The following is a 21,583-nucleotide window of genomic DNA, read 5'->3' as shown; positions in this document are numbered from 1 at the left end:
GAATGAATGAGAGGAAGATTGTGCCAACACTGAACTGTCTGTCCTCTGACCCCTAGTCATAAACCTTCAATTCATTTATACAGACATTCTGCCACTCTTGCAGTGAATTGCCCTAAGCTCTAAAGTGGTCTACTGAGGACCTTTGAGCTGGGATCCCTGATGACATTATAGCATCCAGGAAATAAGCATTTTCCAGCCCAAATCCATGGAAATAATGATTGAAAACATCATTATCTAGTGAGCACCTTCTATTGCCAGGTGCCATGCTAGTTCCTTGACATAGAACATCTATTTAATAACTAAAAAGTTCTCCTTGATAATCCTCCCAGTGCCAATAACTGTGAGAAATACATGGAAATTACTAGCTGCTATCAATATTACTGTGTCTAAAACTACCGTTTTCCCCTGCATTAGAACAATCTGAACATTGTTAGGCAAAGACATCTAAGCAATTTTAAAATTATTTGAGTCATGACAGAGAGACTCACAACTGAAATATTTACCTTTCAATTTCAGGTGAGGATGTTCCCAGAGATGGAAGATGTGACAAGTTCCCACATCATGTGAGTATCAGAGAAAAGTTCCCCTGACAAGTCACGTGCAGAGGTGGGAACCGCTGATTAAGGAGAGGATTAATTTTATCTTCCAAGTATTTCTGCCAGGGAAATACTCTTAAATTTGTAGAATGGTGAGGCTGGAAGGGTCCTTTGAGGTCTCCTGCTCTAACCCAGTGTCTTATGAATGGGGAAACAGAAGTGCATCCTAATTGTTCAGACTGCTTCCTTACATTTCCTGCTTCAATCCCTCCACTGCATGAGAATTTATTGAATGAACAAATGAATACAAATGAGGGAGTATTTGGATCTTGTTTCATCCATTCATTTACTCAACAAATACTGAGTATTTACCGTTTTCCAGACACTGTTCTAGGGACTGGGGATACAGCAGTAGACAAAGCAGAAAAAAAATCTCTGCCCTCATGGAGTTTACATTCTAGAGAAAGGAGGTGAACACTAAAACTATATGCATACATACATGTTAAATGGTCATAAAAGCTAGAGAGAAGAATACAGCAACAAAGAGATAAGGAGTGGGGGAGGAGAGTGGAAACTTAATTAGGATGGTCAGAGAAGGCCCCTCTTAGAAAGAGATAGAAGCAAGGAAGGGAGCCATGTGGATATCTAGTGGTTAAAATCCAGATGGAAGGAATAGCAAATGTAGAGGGTTGGAGTATCCAAAGAATCCTGAGGAGGCCAATGTGGCTGGAGTAGAGTGAGCAAAGTGTGAGATTTCCAACATGATTCCAGAGACCAGAGACATAATAGGAGACTGAGGAGGGGTGCACCATATTGTAAAGGTCCTGTGCCATCAATGGCTGGTTTCCTCTCATATCATTCTTCTCTGTACTTTTCCCTTGCCCTCTGGCTTCTGGTTACATTTGGCCAATGGGAGGCACTAGCAGATTAGAGAGGGAGGGAATAAAAGCTAAGTATATCTCTCACTCTCTCTATTTCAAGTGGTATATCTAGCAGGGGCTACTGCCCCCCCCCCATGGCTCCAGCTCCCACCAGACAAATCTACCAAGGTTCAGACTCTGGTGGAACAGCTCCAGTCCTTGGGCCCCTCCCTTTATTCCTGCATCCCTAGGGAAAGTAGCAGCCCCTTCATTTGCTAATCTCACAGTTGCCTCACCTCCTTGGTTGCTCTTTTAGCTCTTCTAATACCTCTGTAACTAACTCCCTGCATTAAGTGATCTCTACTAGATTACCTGGTGTGAGTTGTGTTTTGCCAGCTGGACCCTGACTAATCCAGGCTCCATACGACCTTGTTAAGACTTGAGCTTTTACTCTAAGTGAAATGGGAAGCCATTGGAGGGCTCAAGCAGAGGTAGATGAAGGACCTTGAAAGCCTGAATGAGGCATTTATTTTTCCATAAGCACTTCTTGAATTGAAAACACTTAACCAAAGTCACACAAAATATGTGATGAACAGACTTCTGGTGCCTGCTCTTCTGCTCTCCACTCAGTGCTCAATAAATCCAGAAATTTCAAAGACAAGAAAAATAATTTGCATATTCTTAAGCAGTTTTGCTCAGGACTCTAACTCTTTGAAGACCTTTGGGGTCAGGAGGGGAGATGACACTGTGCAGAGGAAGACTTTTATCTGTTTGATTTCCCAGGAGTGCCAGCAGAGATGGAGAAGAAAGGCTAACCCTTAGGAAGCCCTTGCAACATCCTAGGCACTCTGCCAGGCAATTTCATATCTAATGGCTCATTTAATCCTACAAGGACACTACTCAGTGGATATTATTATCTTTATTTTGCAAACAGAGCTTCTGAGTTTCAGAGTGGTTAGGTAACTAGTCTAAGGTCACACATCCTCCTTTTCCATTGACAAGTGGACAAAGGATCAGTACAACCCTCCAAGGTGGCCATCAAAGCAGTTGAATGAGGAGTCTTTGGACAAAGTCATTGGACAAGAGACCAGGTCTTCGAACTAAAATTCATTTTCCCTCTCTGAATCTCAATTTCCTCATCTATAAAGTAGCAATAGTATCAATGAAATCCATTTCAAAGGATGGCTTTGAGGGTTAAAAGAAGCTACTGCATGGTAAGAGCACATTTTAAAGCTCTATATCAAAAGTTCTTAACTTGAGGTTCATGCCTGAGCTTTGAGGTCCATGAACCCCTTAAAGATGATGCTAAAATTTGTATGTAAAGGCACAAATATGCTGGTCCTGCAAAAAATGTGACTTTCTTCATGCCTCTTTTATAGGTAAACATCTTGCTGTGTGGATGGTGATTCCATTTTATAAAGAAAAGCTTTTCTATACTACATGGCTTCCAAATGTAAACCAACTAACTGCTGTGTAGACTATGTGCTCCGGACTTTAGGGGAAATTCAAAGGATTTTCAAGAATAATTTCCATTACATGTGATTTTTGCCTCACAGACCATCTTTAGAATTTAACCTCTGCATAAGATGTGACTCCTCTGTGCTTTTGTGGCAGGAGGGTCTGTGACTCCCAGCAACAGATTCTCAAAGGAGGTGACCCAAAGTTGGTTGGAAGCACCATTCTAGACAAATTTTGCAAGTGTTACCATGTTTTTTTTTAATTTTTTTTTAAATGTTTATTTACTTCTGAGACAGAGAGAGACAGAGCATGAATGGGGGAGGGTCAGAGAGAGGGAGACACAGAATCTGAAGCAGACTCTAGGCTCTGAGCTGTCAGCACAGAGCCCGATGCGGGGCTTGAACTCACAAACCATGAGATCATGACCTGAGCCGAAGTCGGTCGCTCAACCGACTGAGCCACCCAGGAGCCCAAGTGTTACCATGTTAATAGTGAACATACTATGGTTATTGTCATTACATATACATTTATTGAGCACTTATTATGTGTCAGATATAGTTCAAGAAGTCCACGTCCACAAGGCTCATAGTGCTGTGGGGATAACAAACCATATGCAGCTGTCAGGTTTCTTGGAGGAGATGAGATATGAGCTGGATCCTAAAGGATGCTAGGAACCTTAACAGGTGAAGATGATAGAAGAGCTTGCCAAGTGGGAGGGACATCTTGAGCAAAGACATGGGGTGGAGAAGGTGGCAGGGTCAGCTTAGAGAACTCCTAGTTGTGACTGGAGTACAGGTCAAGATGTGGGATGTGCAGGGAGGAGGCAGAAGTACTTTTGGAGACAGAAGTAGGGCTTGGCTATGGAGACCTTCAGTTTCAGCCAGGCTACAAATTCTCTTATCTGTCCCAATATCCACAACTAACTCAGCCCTTTAACTCCCCCAGCACCCATTCCAGGGCTCAATACCTATGGATGCTATGGGAGAAGGAGACCCTTAACCTAGGTAAGAGCAAGACAGACCTGGAGTCTAGTCCTGATTCATCCACCATCCAGTTGTGTGACCTTAGACAAGACTCTTCCCTTCTTTGAACCTCAGCCTCTTCATCTATAAAATAGGATGTGTACTATCTCTCCTGCCAATAGTACCCAGTAGGGTATTTGGCACTTTGTGGGAGCTCACCTCATGTTAGTTGAACTGGGCTCTTGGAGGCCATCTAATGAGACAGTGAATAGTCAAGTGATTAGGAAGAAAGACCAAAGACAGCCTTAAAGTCCTGTGTTATTGTGGTCACTGACCTTGAGAAGCTCTCACTCCATCCAGAGGCAGCAGATTCAGCCCTCTCCCCTCACGCCAAGCTCCCTCTACAACAAAGGAGACAGGAGGGAAAGTCATCCGTTGCCTAGGCTGACCCAGACGTTGGAAATCTCCCAATGCATGCTAATGCCATCGACCCTCACCGAGCTGTGCTAGGTTTTCAAACAAGCTTATTTGACTCTGATTCACCTCTGGAGAAAAGAAAGGTTACATTATTGATATGAAAAAATACCAGGAACAAAGTCACCCAAACAACAACAATTCTCCCCAGCCTTCAACTTTCACAACTTCTACTTAAGTTTAGGTGACAGGCCCTTCTCAGAGAGGCCATCATGCCATCATCTCCTCACTTGATTACCTAACAGATACTCACTTTGAGCAGAACTTGAGCCAGACCCTGGGAGCACCAAGAGAACACAAAGCAGACCCTGTGTTAAAGAAGCTCTCGATCCAGGGGCAAGAAAGGAGCAAAACTATGGACCCAGAAAGCTGCAAACATTAAGATGTGATTGATCACAGGGCAGGATAGTCCAGAGTTCTGTGGGAGCCAGAGTAGGGAGCACTCACTAGCTTGGGATAGGCAAGGCCATAGAGATTTTGAAGACACCCAGCCCTATACAGGCTAGGGCCAGCTGCAACCCCAGCACTCCCTTTCACCACACCTGCTCGCACCAAATGCACCACCATGCCAATAACTCGCAGCTTTTCATCTGTACCAGGCCATTTCATGCATTCACACCAGTGATAAGGTACATAAAAATAAGACTTGGGAAGCAATAATAAGGCCCCTTCATGGAAGACAGTTCAGACAAGATCTCACAGGGAGATGCTAGAATGAGTAGGAATTCACTCGAGATGTCCAGAGACTCTGTGTGCCATGTGGGTAGAAAGGAAAGCATATGCAAGGGATGGTATGGAGTGACTATAGCATAAAGTGAGTGTGGGGGAATTTGTGAGTTGATGCTGGGGGCAGGGGCAAGTAGCCAAGGGCCTAGGATGCCAGTCTAAGGAGTTGATGGGGAGCTCTTCACGGGTTGTAAGCAGGGCAGTGACTTGGTCAACCACCATGACTCTGGGGTGCTTGAAGTAAGTTCAGAGGAGGCTGGGCTTCTATAAATTGGTGGAAAGAAAGCTGAAATCTAACCCAAAAGCAAGAAAGTGCATCCCAGGTCCCAACAGAGCCTCAGCCAATGAGCAATCCCTCCCCCTCCTAGCGCACAAGGACCCAAGGACTTCCCAAGGTCACCCTAATGGCCTTTGATGTCTAGCATTTCTCTACCACCATCCTAAACCATCTTCTTTCGGCAGGTTCTGCACCAAGGACAGATTTGATGGTGAGCAAATGGCTCACTGGAGAAATAAAATGTTTGTGTTTCTTCAGCAGGGAAAGCTTGTTGGGGTTTTTTGTTATCATTATTATTATTTTTCTCTGAGCCAAACAAGTGACAGAACATAATAATATCATTTATTCTAACTTGCTCTTGCAAATCAGAACTTTTTAATATTTTCCTTTCAAATGAAAATGCCATTTATCATTATCAAATGAAGTGCTAATGAAAACAACATGTCTAAGAAACACATTCACACAGCAGAGCATGATGGAGCACCTTGTCAGCGGTCCATAGTCTCGCCGTTAATTTGATTTCTGCCAAAAATCACTTAAGTGAGACTTGGGGTTTTTTTTCCCCTCAATGCTCCAGGCCCTTCTACTGAGGCCTGTTTATTCCCCTCTCCTGAGAAGGCTCTGAAATCTCAAGCCAGTTTTAATCTGCCTTTTAATGGAATTCCCGTTGATTGCATGAGGGACGTGTGTGCACGTCAGGGAGCATGGGGGGCTATGCTTGCCTGCCTGCGTGTTACTGCTCATTTCTTCCACCCAAAACATATGTGGCTGCGATGTGTCCTTGTTTAGGTATGTGTGTGTGTGTATGTACTTCAGTTTGGGTGTGCCTCTGTAGATGATTATGTGTTCGTGTCCTTAAGCCATGGGGACAGTAATTATGTCTATTTGTTCCCCACTGTAGGCCCAGCATCTGGCCTATTGCCTGACACGTGGTAAGCACTCAATAAATATTTGCTAAGTGAATGTTAAGTGAATATGTCTGTATGTCTTCATGAGGCATGTATTTTTGTCTGCATGGGTTCATATCTGTGTTTCTATTTACATGTATGGGTCCTTCAGGGCAGGAATTATCCCTGAATCTCTAGTGCTTTGTACAGTGCCTGGCACATGGGAGGCATTCAGTAAATGTTTGTGGAATGAATATGTCTATGGGCTTCCATACATTTTTTAAAAATTGAGGTAAAATTGACATAACATAAAATTAACCATTTTAACTGTACAGTTCAGTGGCACTTAGTATATTCACAGTGTTGTGCAACTATCACATCCATCTAGTTCCAAAACATCTTCATCACCCCAAAGGGAAACCTTGTACCCATTAAACAGTCACTCCATACTCCCTCTCCCTCCAGTCCCTGGCAACCACTAATCTACTTTCTGTTTCTATGGATTTACCTCTTTTGGATATTTCATGTAAATGGGAATCATACAATGTGTGACCTTGTGTGTCTTGCTCCTTTCACTTAGGATAATATTTTTAAGGCTTTCAATATATGTTTTGACATTTGTGTGTATTTAAGTCTATAGGTGTGTATTTATGTGTGGGGTAGTTGGCACCAGTGCTGTGTCCTTAGGACATGGGAAAAGGCCTGACAGCTGAGCAATGAGGAAAACTTCTTTTGCTGTGCTTCTACCCCCCTTCCCTGCCTGCCACCTCTGAGCCTCTGCGTAGGCTGTTCCTCAGCCCAGATCACCTTTCCTCATCCCGACCTTTGCCCTTGCTGGGAGAGCTCTGAATGATTCGTTGGTGATTTTTCCAAGGGCTACCTATTCCAGCCTTTGCCTACCCCAGTCTGGGTTATGAAACCCTTCTCTGAACTCCCACTGCCCTGTGCTTTCTTTTGTCACTGCCTTGCTCCACTATGTGGTCAGTGTTTGTCAACTTATCTCTCTCCCTATGATCATGGGCTCCTAAGGGCAGGGGCTGTATTGTCTTCACCTTTGCAGTGCCAGTGCTTAGCATGATATTTAGCTTATAGTGAGTGTCCCAGAAGTATTGCTTCAAAGAATGAATGAATGTCTAATAAAACACATTCCATGTAGAGAGAACAAAGTGTGCAAAAGCCCTGAGGCATGAAAGAGTACATTCATTTTTAAAAACTATACCAATTTGGTATGAAGTGGAGCCTAATGTGTGTGAATGAGTAGGAAAGTGAGAGTTTAAATAGAAAGCAAGAAGTAGAAATGGGCCCATCACAAACCACCCCAAAGAAAATGGGAAGCCCCAGCAGGGTTTACAAGGGTGTGTCATGGCCCAATTTATGGGCTGCAATGCTTCCTCTAGCTACTTGGTGCAGAATGATTGGAGACAACCAGGATGTGATAAGGGTGAACCATCTAGAAGACTACTGCAGAAGTCTAGGCAAGTGGTAAGTGGCTTAGTCTAGAGTGGTGGCAGTGGAATTGGAGTCAGAGACTTGAGCAGTGCTCAGCAAAGCATGGGTTGTGAACTGGGGCTAATCCATGAACTATTACCAGTCCACAATGAGAGAAGTACATCAAGAAAAGGTGAGAGCAAGGACTTAGAAACCTTTAGAGCAATTTGACATTGCTGAGACATTTTTATTGTATTTTACAAAAGTATTGGTCCAGAACATATTGGAAATGGAAAAATAAAAGGTCCTTCACAAGGTAGTTTAGAGGACATACTAATGAATGGGGTATGCTGGGGACAGGGAGAGATTGGAAGCAGGAGTGCTCCCGGCAAGACTGTCAATGACAGGGACCATGTCTGAAGTATCTCTGTGTCCTCAGGAACCCTTTAGGAGAAAAGGCTTAGAAATCCCAGGGTTCATCAGGAGCTGAGGGTCCTGAACGATGTCAAGACTCCCACAGGATTCCAGGAAGGGTATCTTAGTCCACTCAGGCTGCTATAACAAAGTACCATCCACTGCATGGCTTAAACAATTGAACAAAAGTTATTTCTCATAGTTCTGGAGGCTGTAAGCCCAAGATCCAGGCACCAGCAGATTTGGTGTCTGGCAAAGACCTGCTTCCTGGTGCATAGACAGCCATCTCTTTGCTGTGTCCTCACATGGAGGAAAGGGATGGAGACATCTCTGTGCTCTCTTTAAAAAGGGCACTAATCCGGGGTGCCTGGGTGGCTCAGTCGGTTAAGCGGCCGACTTCGGCTCAGGTCATGATCTCACCGTCCGTGAGTTCGAGCCCCGCGTCAGGCTCTGTGCTGACAGCTCAGAGCCTGGAACCTGTTTCAGATTCTGTGTCTCCCTCTCCCTGACCCTCCCCCATTCATGCTTTGTCTCTCTCTGTCTCAAAAATAAATAAACGTTAAAAAAAAATTAAAAAAAAAAAAAGGGCACTAATCCCCATCATGAGGGCAGAACCCTCCCAAAGGCCCCACCACCAAATATCATCACATTGTCGTTAGTTTTTAACATATGAGGATATAAACATTCAATCTATAGTAAAAAGTGAGGACAAAAAGCTGGGTCCAAAAAGAAGGGATCTGGTCACGAGCCACAGGATTCAGGCTATGCTTTCTGTGCTTTCCTCCAGCTCTGCCTTGCTCTGCTGAATGTGAGCTTCTGTGAAAACTGAGAGTCTTCCCTGCCCTTCACACCCTATGCTTAATCAGCCACTGAGCACAGGAACCTCAAGAGCAGTATAATGTGGGATTGAGAGCTTGAACTCTGGAGCCAGACTGCCCAAGACTGAATCCTGACTCCACTACTTACTAGGTATATAATCTCTAATCCTTAAATATGATACATACCCTTTCAGTTATGTTTCTTTGGGTTATTGTGAAAACTAAATCAGTTACATGTCAAGCATTTAGACTGGTGCTTGGCACATGGCGACAGTTCTATGTGTTTGCTTATTATGATTACTCTTATTATGTTGGTTGTTTCTGTTTCCTAAGTATCTCCTGAACAAATCTGCCCCTCTCTCCATTCCTTGTACCACTGCCCAGTCTAGGCCACAGACACAGCAACAACCTCCTCCTCAGTGGCCTGTCTTGCTTTGGGTCATTCCTCACTGCACTCTGGCCACAGAATGCTATTTCTGAACCATGAATCTGGCCATGTCACTTCCTGCTTAAAACCCAGCAGTGGCTGTCCATTGTTCCCAGGATGAGGTTCATGCTCACAGACATAATTCACAAGGCCCTCCGTGATTCAACTCTTTCTGGCCTCTCATAGACTCAGCCTTTGCCACCAGGGCCTTCGCCCTCCATGTGTCAGCCACATGAGCCTCTCTCAGCTCCCCAGATGGCCTTTGCATTTTCTGCTCCCTCTGCCTGGGTCAGCACCCCCAACTCCTTCATCAAACCAGCTCCTCTGCCTCCTTCAAGGCTCAGCTCAATAGCCACTCTTTCTGAGATGCCATCCCTTATTCCCCAGGCAGAACTAGGAACCCATGTTCTCTGTTCCCATAAGCCCTGTGCTTCATTGACATAGCACTGACCACACAGTGTTGCCTTTACTGTTACATATCTACCTCCCCCAACCGTAAGCTTCCCTAGGTCAGACCCTGGGCATGACCCATCTGTGTAGATGCTCAATAAACCCATATGAGATGGGATTGAGTTGGAACCAGCCCAATATTGCATTTTAAGTGCCAGAAAGCAGAATAAAGTGGCTGGATCCAACTTCTCTAGGAGAGGCTCATGCGTGGGCAAAGGGAGCATGAGATGTTCTTTTCTCACACCGTCCTCTTCCTGCTGCCAACCCCCTCCTAGCCGCATGAGTCTCGTGAGTTGACTCCAGATGGGATGGGCTTGGCAGTGGCTGCCTGGCTGTGTGCCCACCACTCGTGGGCGCCCAGGAAACACTTGCTCAAAGGAGCTGAGCATCACCAAGCAGTCCAGCCCTGCAATTCCTACGTGGGGCCTCGGAAAGAAGAGTAGGTGGGAAGCAGGAGGTGTAGTACCTGAATCTATAATATCTCTGGGCCTCAGTCTTCCCCTCTGTGAAATAGAGTCAAAAATCCCTATCTTAATGGTTGTCATGGGAATCAAGGAGATCAAAGATGCAGGCATATAGTGAGACTTTCTACTCCTGCTTGATTCCTGTTAAGTTTCTTGACATTACCAGGGAAATTGGGGTGAAGAGAGTGAGGAAAAGCACAGTTTTGGGTAGGGTACCACTTTTGTACAGCATAGACAGGAAGGTTCTCTGCAAATGTACAATATCTTCCAAGGATCTGGCTCATTTTTAAAAGCACTCATGGGGCGCCTGGGTGGCTCAGTCGGTTAAGCATCCGACTTCGGCTCAGGTCATGATCTCGCGGTCCGTGAGTTCAAGCCCCGCATCAGGCTCTGTGCTGACAGCTCAGAGCCTGGAGCCTGTTTCAAATTCTGTGTCTACCTCTCTCTCTGACCCTCCCCCATTCATGGTGTCTCTCCCTGTCTCAAAAATAAATAAACGTTAAAAAAAATAAAAAATAAATAAAAGCACTCATGGGTGGTAAACGTGGATACTGATTTGTAATGGTAAGGAAGTAGAGATAAGGAGTTCAAGAAACACAGGATTGTGTGTATATGAAAGAGAAGTAAACTGAAATACCCTACTGCCAACAACAACTAACATTTATAGAGAGTACTTAGTATGGACAGAGACTGTATTAAGTGCTGTATATGTGTAAATCTTATTTAAGCCTCACAATAACCCTATGAGGAAGGTATAATTACTATTATTCCCACTTTACAGATGAGGAAACTAAGTCAGGGGAAGTTAGGTAAATTGCCCAAGAACCCATTAACACAGAGCCAGGATATGAACCCAAAACCATCTGATTCCCAAACCCTTGCTCTTTCCATCCTGTCCTGGATATTGTCATTGGTCTTCAGCTCTATACCTGCTGTTCTAAACTCTTCTGGGCACCTGTAGAGCGGGAAACCTATAACTACACTTCTAAGATTCCTGTGCCCACTGGGATCCAGTCTGATTCTACAACTGGAAGGCACACGTGTGTGATAAGAAGGCCAGAAGAAATTGATGTCATTTTCGCCTTCTGTTATCCACAAGAGTGTGAACTCTTGGGTTGTAGGAGCTGTGCCGATACCAGTTCCAGGAATGTCATGGGGGTGAAGCCTCCACTCCTCCCCCTTTTCCTTTTCTAGACCAAGAGCAGTGATGGCTTCCTTTTGGTACTGATTTCTGGGGAGCGCCCCCTTTATTTCCTCTTTTGTTTTCCAACCCCTCCAATAGCTTTATAACAAAGTCTCTTTCCTTGAAATACCTAGAGGGGTTTACTTCTCAACCAGACACTGGCTGACACAGTATTGCTTTCTACTCCTTCAATCAAAGGGAATAGCCAGTTATAGGATCCGTGTGTCTGCCAAACAGACTGAGGGCAAGGCTGAGGACTCTGTTGGATAGTGGAGGTCTATCAGGGAAACTGAAGCAAGCATCCACTGGGCCAACACCGACAAAGGAAGATGTGGGAGAGTGCTGCCAGCTGGTATCCAACATACCAGGCTTGGGCCTTGGGCCTAATTCCAGAATCCACCCACTCTTGAGGTTGAGCCCCAAAGTCTTCCCACCAACATCAAGATTGCTCAGGACTTGGGTAATGCAAGAGAACCTTGGGGCTGGCAGGTGAACAGGCCAGGAGATGCAAGGGTAACAGGATATCTTCTGCCTGCTTCCACTACCCCTAGTAACCTATCTACTTTGTATTGTCTGTTCTCTTCATTTGGGAGCCTGACTGAGAATAAACTTTGGAAATTTGACAAACCTGGGTCCCCATTCTTTACCAGGTAGTTCTGTTAGTCACTTAGCCCCTCCACCCAACCCGTGATCTCCTTGTTTATAAAAGGGAGGGGGGCTGTCATGCCCACTGAACAAGTGTGAGGATTGAGTGAAATAATGTGTGTAAAGTACCTAGCCCAGCTCCTGGCCCATTGCAGATGCTTATGTGCATCCCTGCTCTTGTCCCCCTTCTGAATCATAAGCTCCCTTATTTAGTTATTTAACAGATCCTGTATGTGTGTCTCTCAAGCTCCATTATAAGGTCTGGGATAGTAAAGATCATGTCATAGCTTTCTTTGCCTTACTCAGAGCACCTAGTTCATTTAAAAATAATAATATGCTTTTAATAATAAATAAACCTTCACATTCATAAAAAATAAAAAGAAGAAGATGGGAAAATAGAAATGAGGCTTCTCCATTCGGCATGAATATGGGGCATTGAGACAGGCTGCAACTTTAGAATCTGCATAATTTATTTTAGTATAATTCATTCTCCCTACCTTTCTTCTTCCTTCCCTCCCTTCCCTTTTTTCCCTTAAAGATTTATTTTCCAACCCTGGAAATGAATATAAATAGGTATAGCCCTTACCCTAAGAACTCCAGATTCTAAGGTGGGAAACATCATGTAAACAGGTGCATATATGGGGCATCAACACATCCGCACAGCAGAGAACAGTGCCATGATGAAGGGAAGCACATTGGTGTAGAGACCACAGTGGATGCTCCCTGGAAGAATAATGTTCTGTGCTAGTCATAATGGCAAAGTGGAAAGTATGACATGCAAGGGAAGGATGGGAAGACACAACAAAGGAGTCAGGCCAACTGCAGTTGAGAGCCCTCTCAGCTGTGTGGCCCAGGATAGCTCGTGCTTCCTGTATGAAACTCAGTTTCCTCTTCTGTAAGTAATAATATTTGCTGGGCAAGGTTGTCATGGGTTTGATGGTGATACAGAAAGGATTTGGCATGAATTACGTGTCAGTGGATAGCAGGTCCCTTCCACCATTACTGCGACAATGGCTTTTCCTGAAGGAGAAAGGAGACTAAAGTTGGAAGTGTGTGGGGCCAAGATACCTCTTAAAGACACTTTGCTGGCTTCTGCATGTGGAATGCTTCCCCACATTCCCCAGTGGGTCTCCTTCTGAGGAGGGCTTATTGTTAATTATAAAACATAAGACCCTGGGCTGGGGTGCCTGAGTGGCTCAGTCAGTTAAGCATCTGACTCTTGACTTTGGCTCAGGTCATGATCTCATGGTTTGTGAGTTCGAGCCCTGCATTAGGCTCTGTGCTGACAGTGTCGAGCCTGCTTGGGTTCTCTCTCTCTCTCTCTCTCTCTCTCTCTCTCTCTCTCTCTCTCTCCCTTTCTCTCTCTGCCCCTCCCCTGCCGCCTCTCTCTCTCTCTCTCTCTCTCTCTCAAAATAAATAAATAAACTTAAAAAAGTAAAACATAAAACACTGAATAATGAAGAATCCAATCCCTGCCCCCACTCCAACACACACATCCCTAAGGTTACAACCATCCAGAACATAGTCAGGCCAAGCGACTTACTGGATTTCAGCAAGCCCCTCTCAGCTCATACCTCCACTGCTTTTTAAGATTTTGGACATCACAACACAAGAAGAAACCAACCCTGACTTTTTCTCTCCCTTTTCAAACTAAACAAGTTCCTGAACTTGTCAAACATAAATGCAAAATTATGAAAAACAATCATAAGTGAAAATTCCAGTTATTAAAATGTATGGGGACTAATTATTGATCTGATGATATTCTGAATAAAAAGAAAAAGACACGCTTGGATAAACGGAAATCTTTTAAAGTCATTAATATACATGTGTTTATTTTTCCTCGTCCACACTGGAAGCTGCAGCAGGGCTGTATTGTCTAACAAATTAGAGGGGGTGACAATGCCATGTTCAGCCTGATGTGTGATGTCTCTCCACTCAGACTTATTAGTTTCTGCCAAATTAAAACAAGGGATCCCTCCCCACCGCAGGCCACAGGAATGTGTAATGCAAATATGAATGCTATTAGGAAGACTTTCACCAGGGAACCTGCACAATGTTGTTTTTGTACCAACAGAACACTGCCGGCCTGAAACTGGGCCCTGTCAGCAGGGAAGCTCTGCCAGGAGGAGGGCACTTGGTTCTGTTCCTGGAAGGCTGCCCCCCCAACATGCCACTCCCTTGCTTTCCCCAGCACCTGTCCTTGCATCCTCCACATGGCACCACTGCCCTGCAACTCCCTTCCAAAATGATCGCTGCTCCTCTGATCCTTGGTTTTCCCATCTGCAAACTGGATCTCCTGGTGCCAGAGAGCAGAATGATGATGAAGAGCTGACAATCCAAAGTCAGGCAGATGCAATGTTCTAACTGTGATCCCGAGTTGTGTAACTTCTCTGAGCCTCTGTTTTGTCAGTTAAACAAGGAAACAACTCTCATATAAACCCCAGTGGACTGTCTGAGGATCAAATCAGATAATACATGAAAAGCACTTAGTCAGAGCTTGGCTACATAGTAGATCGTCAATAATTTGTCAGCTATTGTTATTACTGTCTTTCTCACAGTTAAATAAAATCACATAAAGTATGCAAAAACAATAGACACAATGTCTCCTCAAAATATTTTCTCAACTAAAAAGAAACTGGCTCTGAAGTCACTCCCAGCATTTTTGGCTGAGCCAGGTGCCCTCTGACGGTTCTCTCTTTCTCTCTGTCTCTGTCTGTCTCTCCCTCTTCAGACTCCTGCAGGAAACTTGGGTTCAGGCCCTTCACATCAGGGTGTGTCTGCAACAGGCTTAAGTATCTCTGTTCATGTATGCAGTTCTCACCATGAGAGGCCACATGGCAAATCCTGCCCGTCTCCAGGTGTGGATCTCTCTAGGAAGCCTTTGGAGAGGCCCCTACAGTATCCCCTCTGGTACCTTGAGTTCTGGCTGTTCCTGCAGGTGTCCATCTCCCCCACTGGAAAGTGAAGGCCTGAAGGGCAGCTCCTGAGTCTTACCCAGCTCTGGGCTCCAGGGACGGCCAAGCACAAGGGCTAGTCTGGGAAAATGAACAGAGTAACTAACATCTATCAGGCATTTGCTCTGAGCCTGGCTCTGGGCTAACCAATTCACAAACACAATCTCACTGAACAGCACAGTACTTTATAAAGTAAGAAGAAGCATCACACAATTTTACATAGGCTCAAGGAAGTCAAGTCCCTCGCCCAAAGTCACACCTCCTGTGAGTAGTGCATCCCGATCACACTGTGCATCTGTCTCCTCCAGGGCTTTAACCACTCCAGAGCCACTCTGCTGAGAGGGGAGGCAGGAGGAAAGAGGAGGAATTGCTTCACCTCCCTCTCTCAGCTTTAACTGGGGTAGGGACATTGGTTGGGAAGCCAGTCATAGCATATGCAAATGAAAGGTGACAAGAGTCTCAACAGGGTGTGCTGAGAATGGAGAGATGCTTAGGGAAGGGCAGGTCAGGATCCCTTCACTTGCTGAGTGAGAGAGTGCTGAGGGAGATAGCGATGGGTAGATAGTGGTGCTGTGGTCAGAAATGTGGACTGTGAGCCATCACGTTCATCATCGGCATCGCCATAGGTGGATGTAATTTCATGCCAGGCATTGTACTAAGAGCTCCACATACGTGATCACACTCAGGCCTCACAGAAACCTTGTGAGAAGGTATTATTGTCCCCGTTTTATAGATGAGAATATGGAGGCTTTCAAGCAATAACTTATCGGGAAAATTTACATTGAAAATGACTCAAATCTCATAAAATAAACATTTTATGATCCATTTAAGCTATGAAGTATGTGCCCTGGCTACTCGGTCCTTCCCCCTGACATATAGAGATTGGGGTGTCTTGTGTCCCCACTTTTGCCCCTAAGTCACAATCTCAGCATCCCGCAACTCTCAGTCTAAAGCATTCCCCCAGCACCTCTCCCAGCAAGTTTACCAACTAGAAGTTGAAGGCATCCAAAAATTCTCAAAGGGGGCAGGCAAATCAGCACCCCCCTCACTCGTGTACCCAAATTTCTGATGTCCTCCTGAGGTCCACAGTCCAGTGCTCCTGAATACCTGGCTTTTCTGCTGCACCGGCTGCAGGACTCACTCTGGCAGCCCGGGTGTCAGGCTCACCCGGTGCCCCAGCCCCTGGAGTGCTATCAGAATTGGGTAAATGCAGCTGTTCTTTTGAAGGAGTAAGTTGAGGGCACTTATCAAATCAACTTCCTAATGAATCTTTTCAGGTCTGGATGGAAGCTGTTCTGTTACTATGGAACTTGGCTTGATTTGGAAATTAATGTGGTAATTTTACAGCCACTCTGCCAGGCAAGAAGATTAAAAGAGAGTGAGAGAGAAAGAGTGAGGGGAGGGAGACCTGCAGGGGCAGAGCCTTAAGCACCAGCCTGGGGTGTGTCTAGAGAGCTGGACCACATGTACTGGTAGAGCGGGCATTTGGGACTCAGGTAGAGAAAGGCACTCCTCAAAGCAGACCTAAAAGTCAACACTCCACACCCTCTTCTCTTTAGGGATGGTAGAAAAATGATAGATTAGATAGATAAATGATGATGATGATGATGATGATGATGATGATGATGGGATATATATATATATTATATATATATATATATATATATATATCAGAGAGAGAGAGAGAGAGAGATCATAGACAGACATTTACTGCTTCTAAAATTTTCTTAGTATTCCAGGATTTACTTCCCATTATTATTACTTTTGCCATGTCCACATGTCACCAATACCATTATTCATTTTCTATTTTTCTTTAGATTTATTCACTTTTATCTTAAATAAATTTTATACCACTATCATAAGTGGAAAACCAATATTACATACCAGGAAGGGAAAATAAATGTAAAATTAATTACATTGAAAACAAAAGTTTAAGTATTAAATTCTGGAGAGGTCTTTGCCTGCCCAAGGTTCTCAGTCTGAAGCCTCACCCCATTTGGGAAAAAGCAAGTTTTAGAAAGATGCTCAAGACATATTAGTACAAAGTCAAGGTGTACACACCTCTTGGAATCCACTTTTTCACTGTATGAACCAGTGCTATTTAATGCGATGACCTTTGCAGTTTATTTAACAAACATTTACATAGCATATCTTATGAGTCAGAGCCCATTCTAAAAGTTCTTTTAAAAATTAACTCCTGGGGGCCTGGGTGGCTCAGTCAGTTAAGCATCTGACTTCTGCTCAGGTCATGATTTCACAGTTTGTGGGTTTGAGCCCCATGTCAGGCTCTGTGCTGACAGCTCAGAGCCTGGAGCCCACTTTGAATTCTGTGTCTCCCTTTCTCTCTGTTCCTCCCCTGCTCACACTCTGTCTCTCTCTCTCCTTCAAAAATAATAAACATTCCAAAAAAAATTAAAAATTAACTCCGTCTCTATTTAATTTGTATAATAACCTTGTGTGGTACAGCACTATTCCCATTTTAGAGAGAGGAAACTGAGGCACAGAAGAGGTTCAGTAACTTGCTAATGGTCACCTCAAAACATCTTACTATCGGGGTGCCTGGGTGGCTCAGTCGGTTAAGCGGCCGACTTTGGCTCAGGTCATGATCTCGCGGTCCGTGAGTTCGAGCCCCGCGTTGGGCTCTGTGCTGACAGCTCAGAACCTGGAGCCTGTTTCAGATTCTGTATCTCCCTCTCTCTGACCCTCCCCTGTTCATGCTCTGTCTCTCCCTGTCTCAAAAATAAATAAACGTTAAAAAAAAAAAACAACCTCTTACTATCATCTGAAGTCATGTGCACTTTGGTGAGTCAGAGCATCGCAGAGCTTCTCCAGCCACTGTCCTGGCCAGAGCTGCAGGAATGCGGCAAGAGATGCTGTTCAAACACAAGTTTTAGGTAGCTGCAGACCGATTCCTCACGGCTCAGCCCCGCCAGTGGTGACATCTGTAAGTGGCCCCCATCGGGCCTCCATGCCCTCCATCTGACTTTGAGTCTGGGTTCTATGGCTGGTGGGTGACAGAGAGTTGGATGTTGATCCAGAGAAGCTTCTCCAGAAGGAAAGAAGAGAGTGGGGTATTTTTTATTTTTATTTTTTGTATTTAATAAATAATTTTTTTTCCAGCGCCACTGGAGCTGCTGCTTTTCTTTTGAAAGAAATCTCTGAACAGAACAATGCTCTGAGAACCAGACCAGGGCTGCCGTTGGAGATCAGGTGGCTGGATCTGAGCGGGCAGCAGGTTCCCTTGGCACAGGGAGCAGCGGTGGGTACAGATGGGGCCTGTGTAGAGATGAGGGGCCGTCTGGTGAGGGCTTCTGTGACCAGCTGCTTCTGCAACTGCAGCCAGGTGCCCTCAAGGGGCCCACTGCAGTTGTTCCACCCTGGACAGCCCATACCTTGTTTGGCCTGGGGGTGTAAGATCGGCTGCAATCCTAACCACAGCCTGGAGTGGATGACAGGAGCCCTACATCATTCATATAATAATAAAAGGGTAGCAGAGGCAATATTTTGGAAATTGTTAATGCATTATACACTTTTGCTTCTCCAAGTACATGAGCCTTGCCCAGGCTGACTAATGTGAAGTTGAGAATCTTCCAGAAGGAATTCCAAGAGAAAGATGAGGTAATATGTAGATACTGACACTTAAAAAAAAAAACACAGAATTTTATCCTGGCTGGAACTAAAAACTATATTTTCCCCCTTAGCAGTGGGGAGAGAGATGGGAGGCTCAAAAGTGAGGTTAGATCATCAATTGAAAACATAACGCAATCTTACTGCAGATTTGAGTTAGACTATGAGTTAAATCTGAGACCCTACTATGATAATTAACATTGGCTGAGCATTTCCTTTGTGTCAGTTCATTCGTTTGCCAAGTGTTATACATGCACAGCCTCATGTAATCTTCTGAATAATCACGAGGTTGATGCTGTTATTAACCCTATTTTATGGAGGAGGAAAAGGAGGAAAGTTAAATAACTCGGCAAAGCTCAGATATCCAGGAGACAGAGTAGAGATTTGAAGCCTTGGTGCATTTCTCTAGACTGCAACGTTTGTCCCTAAGGAGCTACCAGTCCCTTTAGCCACCACTACTCACCCTCCCCACCCCCAGGAGCAAGCAGAACACGCCATAAGAGAGTCTATCACCAAGACCAACATTCTTGGGCTCATCTCGGTCAAGGACTCACCATGGGACACTCCAGGTAAGAATCTCTGTCCAGCTCCTCACAGATACCAGAGCCTATAAAGATTGTAAAGGCAATTGAAAATGCATAGCCCCCACAGAGGGGATTGTGGATTTAGAAGCATCTGCCTCCTCTGGTAACTCCTCAGATCTTTAACAGACCAGGTGCCTGCTCCCACATCCAGATTCCAGATCTGTAAGTAATACAGATCACACATCCTCATGAGGAGCCAATGCTTGGCTCATTTACTTGTCAGTTCAGTGAGCCCCTCAACTGTCAGAGGCTCCAAGCACATGAGAGCCACCACTTCCCTCTCCCCACGGTGCAGCTCAAAGGTCAAGCAGGACCTGGCTTTCCCTCTAACTCCTTAGATATTGGAGAAGGCCCACCTCACCTCTTCACTTTTACCCTGCCTTGTGCCCTCCAGAAACAGCCCCAGCATAGAGGGCTGAGGCCATTTTCTTCGGCAGGCCCTATGCCTGGCATACCTAGAGCTTTCCCTGCCCCTCAGCCTTGGGCCTGGAGGCCAGCCACACTCTGCTACTGCTTGCTGCATAGCCCTCAACAGAGAAGTTACTCTCTTTGCAGCTCCGTGTCTTCATCTGCTAAACAGAGAACTAGATAAAGCCTCTGCGGTTTACTACCTACTCTTCCCTCTGTCTGAAAATCCTTCCTCTTCTTGATCTTACTCCTAGACTTGATCTAACTTTCTAGACTCAACTCATGTTATTAGATCCCTCTGGAGGTCTTCCCCCACCTTCCATCTTCTGACTCTTTTCCCAAGCTGGATTGCCTTCCTTCATAATAATAATAATTATAATAATAATTATTATTATTATTATTATATATTATATATTTATAATAATATAAATATAAGAATTATATGTTATATATTTATAATAATAATTATTATTATTATTATCATTATTTTATCAAGCACTTACCACATGCCAGGTACTGTGTTCAGCATGTCACATATATTTATTTAGTCCTTCACAACAATTCCATTAGGTGGATGCTATTATTGTCCTTATTTTACAGAGAAGAAAACTGAGAAATAGAGACAAAATGAATTATCCCAGGTCACTAGGCAAATAAGTGTCAGAGCTGGGATTTGAACCCCTGCCTGGTTCTCATGAGTGATGAAAAAGTGTGATGAGGCATGAGAAGACCTGCCTTGCCCAGCTTCCATTTTGATACATGATCCCGTTCAGGGAGGCCCATGCAAAGTTTTTAGCCAAATTACATCTTTTTTCCCAAGCAATTTTATTCCTCAGTGATGACCCCAAATCCATCCTTCTGGACTGAATTCCTGACATTGTAATTCTATCTGTTGCCATTGTTGCAATTACCCACAATTCACCCCAGAGCAAAAGTCCTATGTGTGGAGGCCCGAGGGCATGGTGGAGCTGTCAGAAAACTTGGGGTCAACATCTGACACTATGTATGACTTTGGACAAGTTCCTGCTACAATCTGAGCAAATTCCTCACCTGAAAAATAGAGATACAATACCTATATCAGAGATTTAGGGAGGGTCAGATAAAATAGTGGGCTTTAAAGCCCTGGACAAGCAAGAAGAACTCGTCAACAATTGCTCAGCAAGTACTTACCTGTGCCTGGCACTGTTACTGTCAAGCAGGACAAAAAAAAGGACCTGTCCTCTCAGAGTTTATATTTGGAGGTGACATTTTTGCCCTGGAGTTATTTTCCAGACCAGCTCTTCCTGAAGGAGTCTCCTGTTTATGAAACCACCACATTCCCTATCATGTCAGAACCTCCAGATCCTCACTGACAGGTACCCACCTACTCACTGCTGTCCCGTCTCCTCTCTCCTCTGCCCCACCTAGGTCAAGGGTGTCCCCTGTCATTTCACTCTTTCTTTGGCCCTGACTCCTCCTCTCTAATTTAAGGAGCTGAGGTCACATGGATTTCCAGTCCCTTCCAGGTGGCCATCAATGATTGTACGGTCTGTTACTCCTTCATTGAGTGGAACTCTCCCCTGTATGGTGAAGTCAGAGGTGGGCAGGAAGACGAGCCCACAAGTCCAGTATGACCTTTGGAGTTTACCAGGCATGTCTTCACTGGGACTGAAACACCAAGTTTCACTCCCTGGCCACATCAAACACCTCCAAGTTCCCTTCACCTCCAGCTGAAATTACACCTTCCTTTGGCTGGGAGCTCCCCTCCATTCCTTGCTTTCCTGGCCAGTCCCTATATTACCTTTAAAACTCAGAGTAGAAGCCGCCTCCTCCCTAACGCTATTTTTGCAGTCAATGCACTAGGATATAATTTATTGATTTGAACATCTGTTCTCTCGCCACACTGAGAGCTCCTCAAGGGCAGGGACTTTATTTTATAATACTGTTTCTCTAGGCCTTAGGTCAGCATGAGGCTCATAGCAAGTGCTCAGTTGCTATTGGATAGATTGAATTGAGTATGAT

General features: G+C 44.7%; 1 long non-coding RNA gene across 2 annotated transcripts in view; it reads right to left on the bottom strand.

The window, feature by feature from the left end:
• The window catches only part of LOC125913474 (uncharacterized), an 86,992-nt gene that overhangs the window by 26,444 nt on the left and 38,965 nt on the right, over positions 1-21,583 (bottom strand). For both annotated transcript variants that reach the window (XR_007455038.1, XR_007455036.1), the window contains exon 3: positions 4,152-4,217. This is a non-coding gene — a long non-coding RNA (uncharacterized LOC125913474). The remainder of the gene's footprint in view (positions 1-4,151; positions 4,218-21,583) is intronic.

The sequence above is a fragment of the Panthera uncia genome (genome assembly GCF_023721935.1).
Source record: "Panthera uncia isolate 11264 chromosome C1 unlocalized genomic scaffold, Puncia_PCG_1.0 HiC_scaffold_4, whole genome shotgun sequence".
Taxonomy (NCBI): Eukaryota; Metazoa; Chordata; class Mammalia; order Carnivora; family Felidae; genus Panthera; species Panthera uncia.
This window is presented reverse-complemented; position numbering and strand designations above follow the sequence as displayed.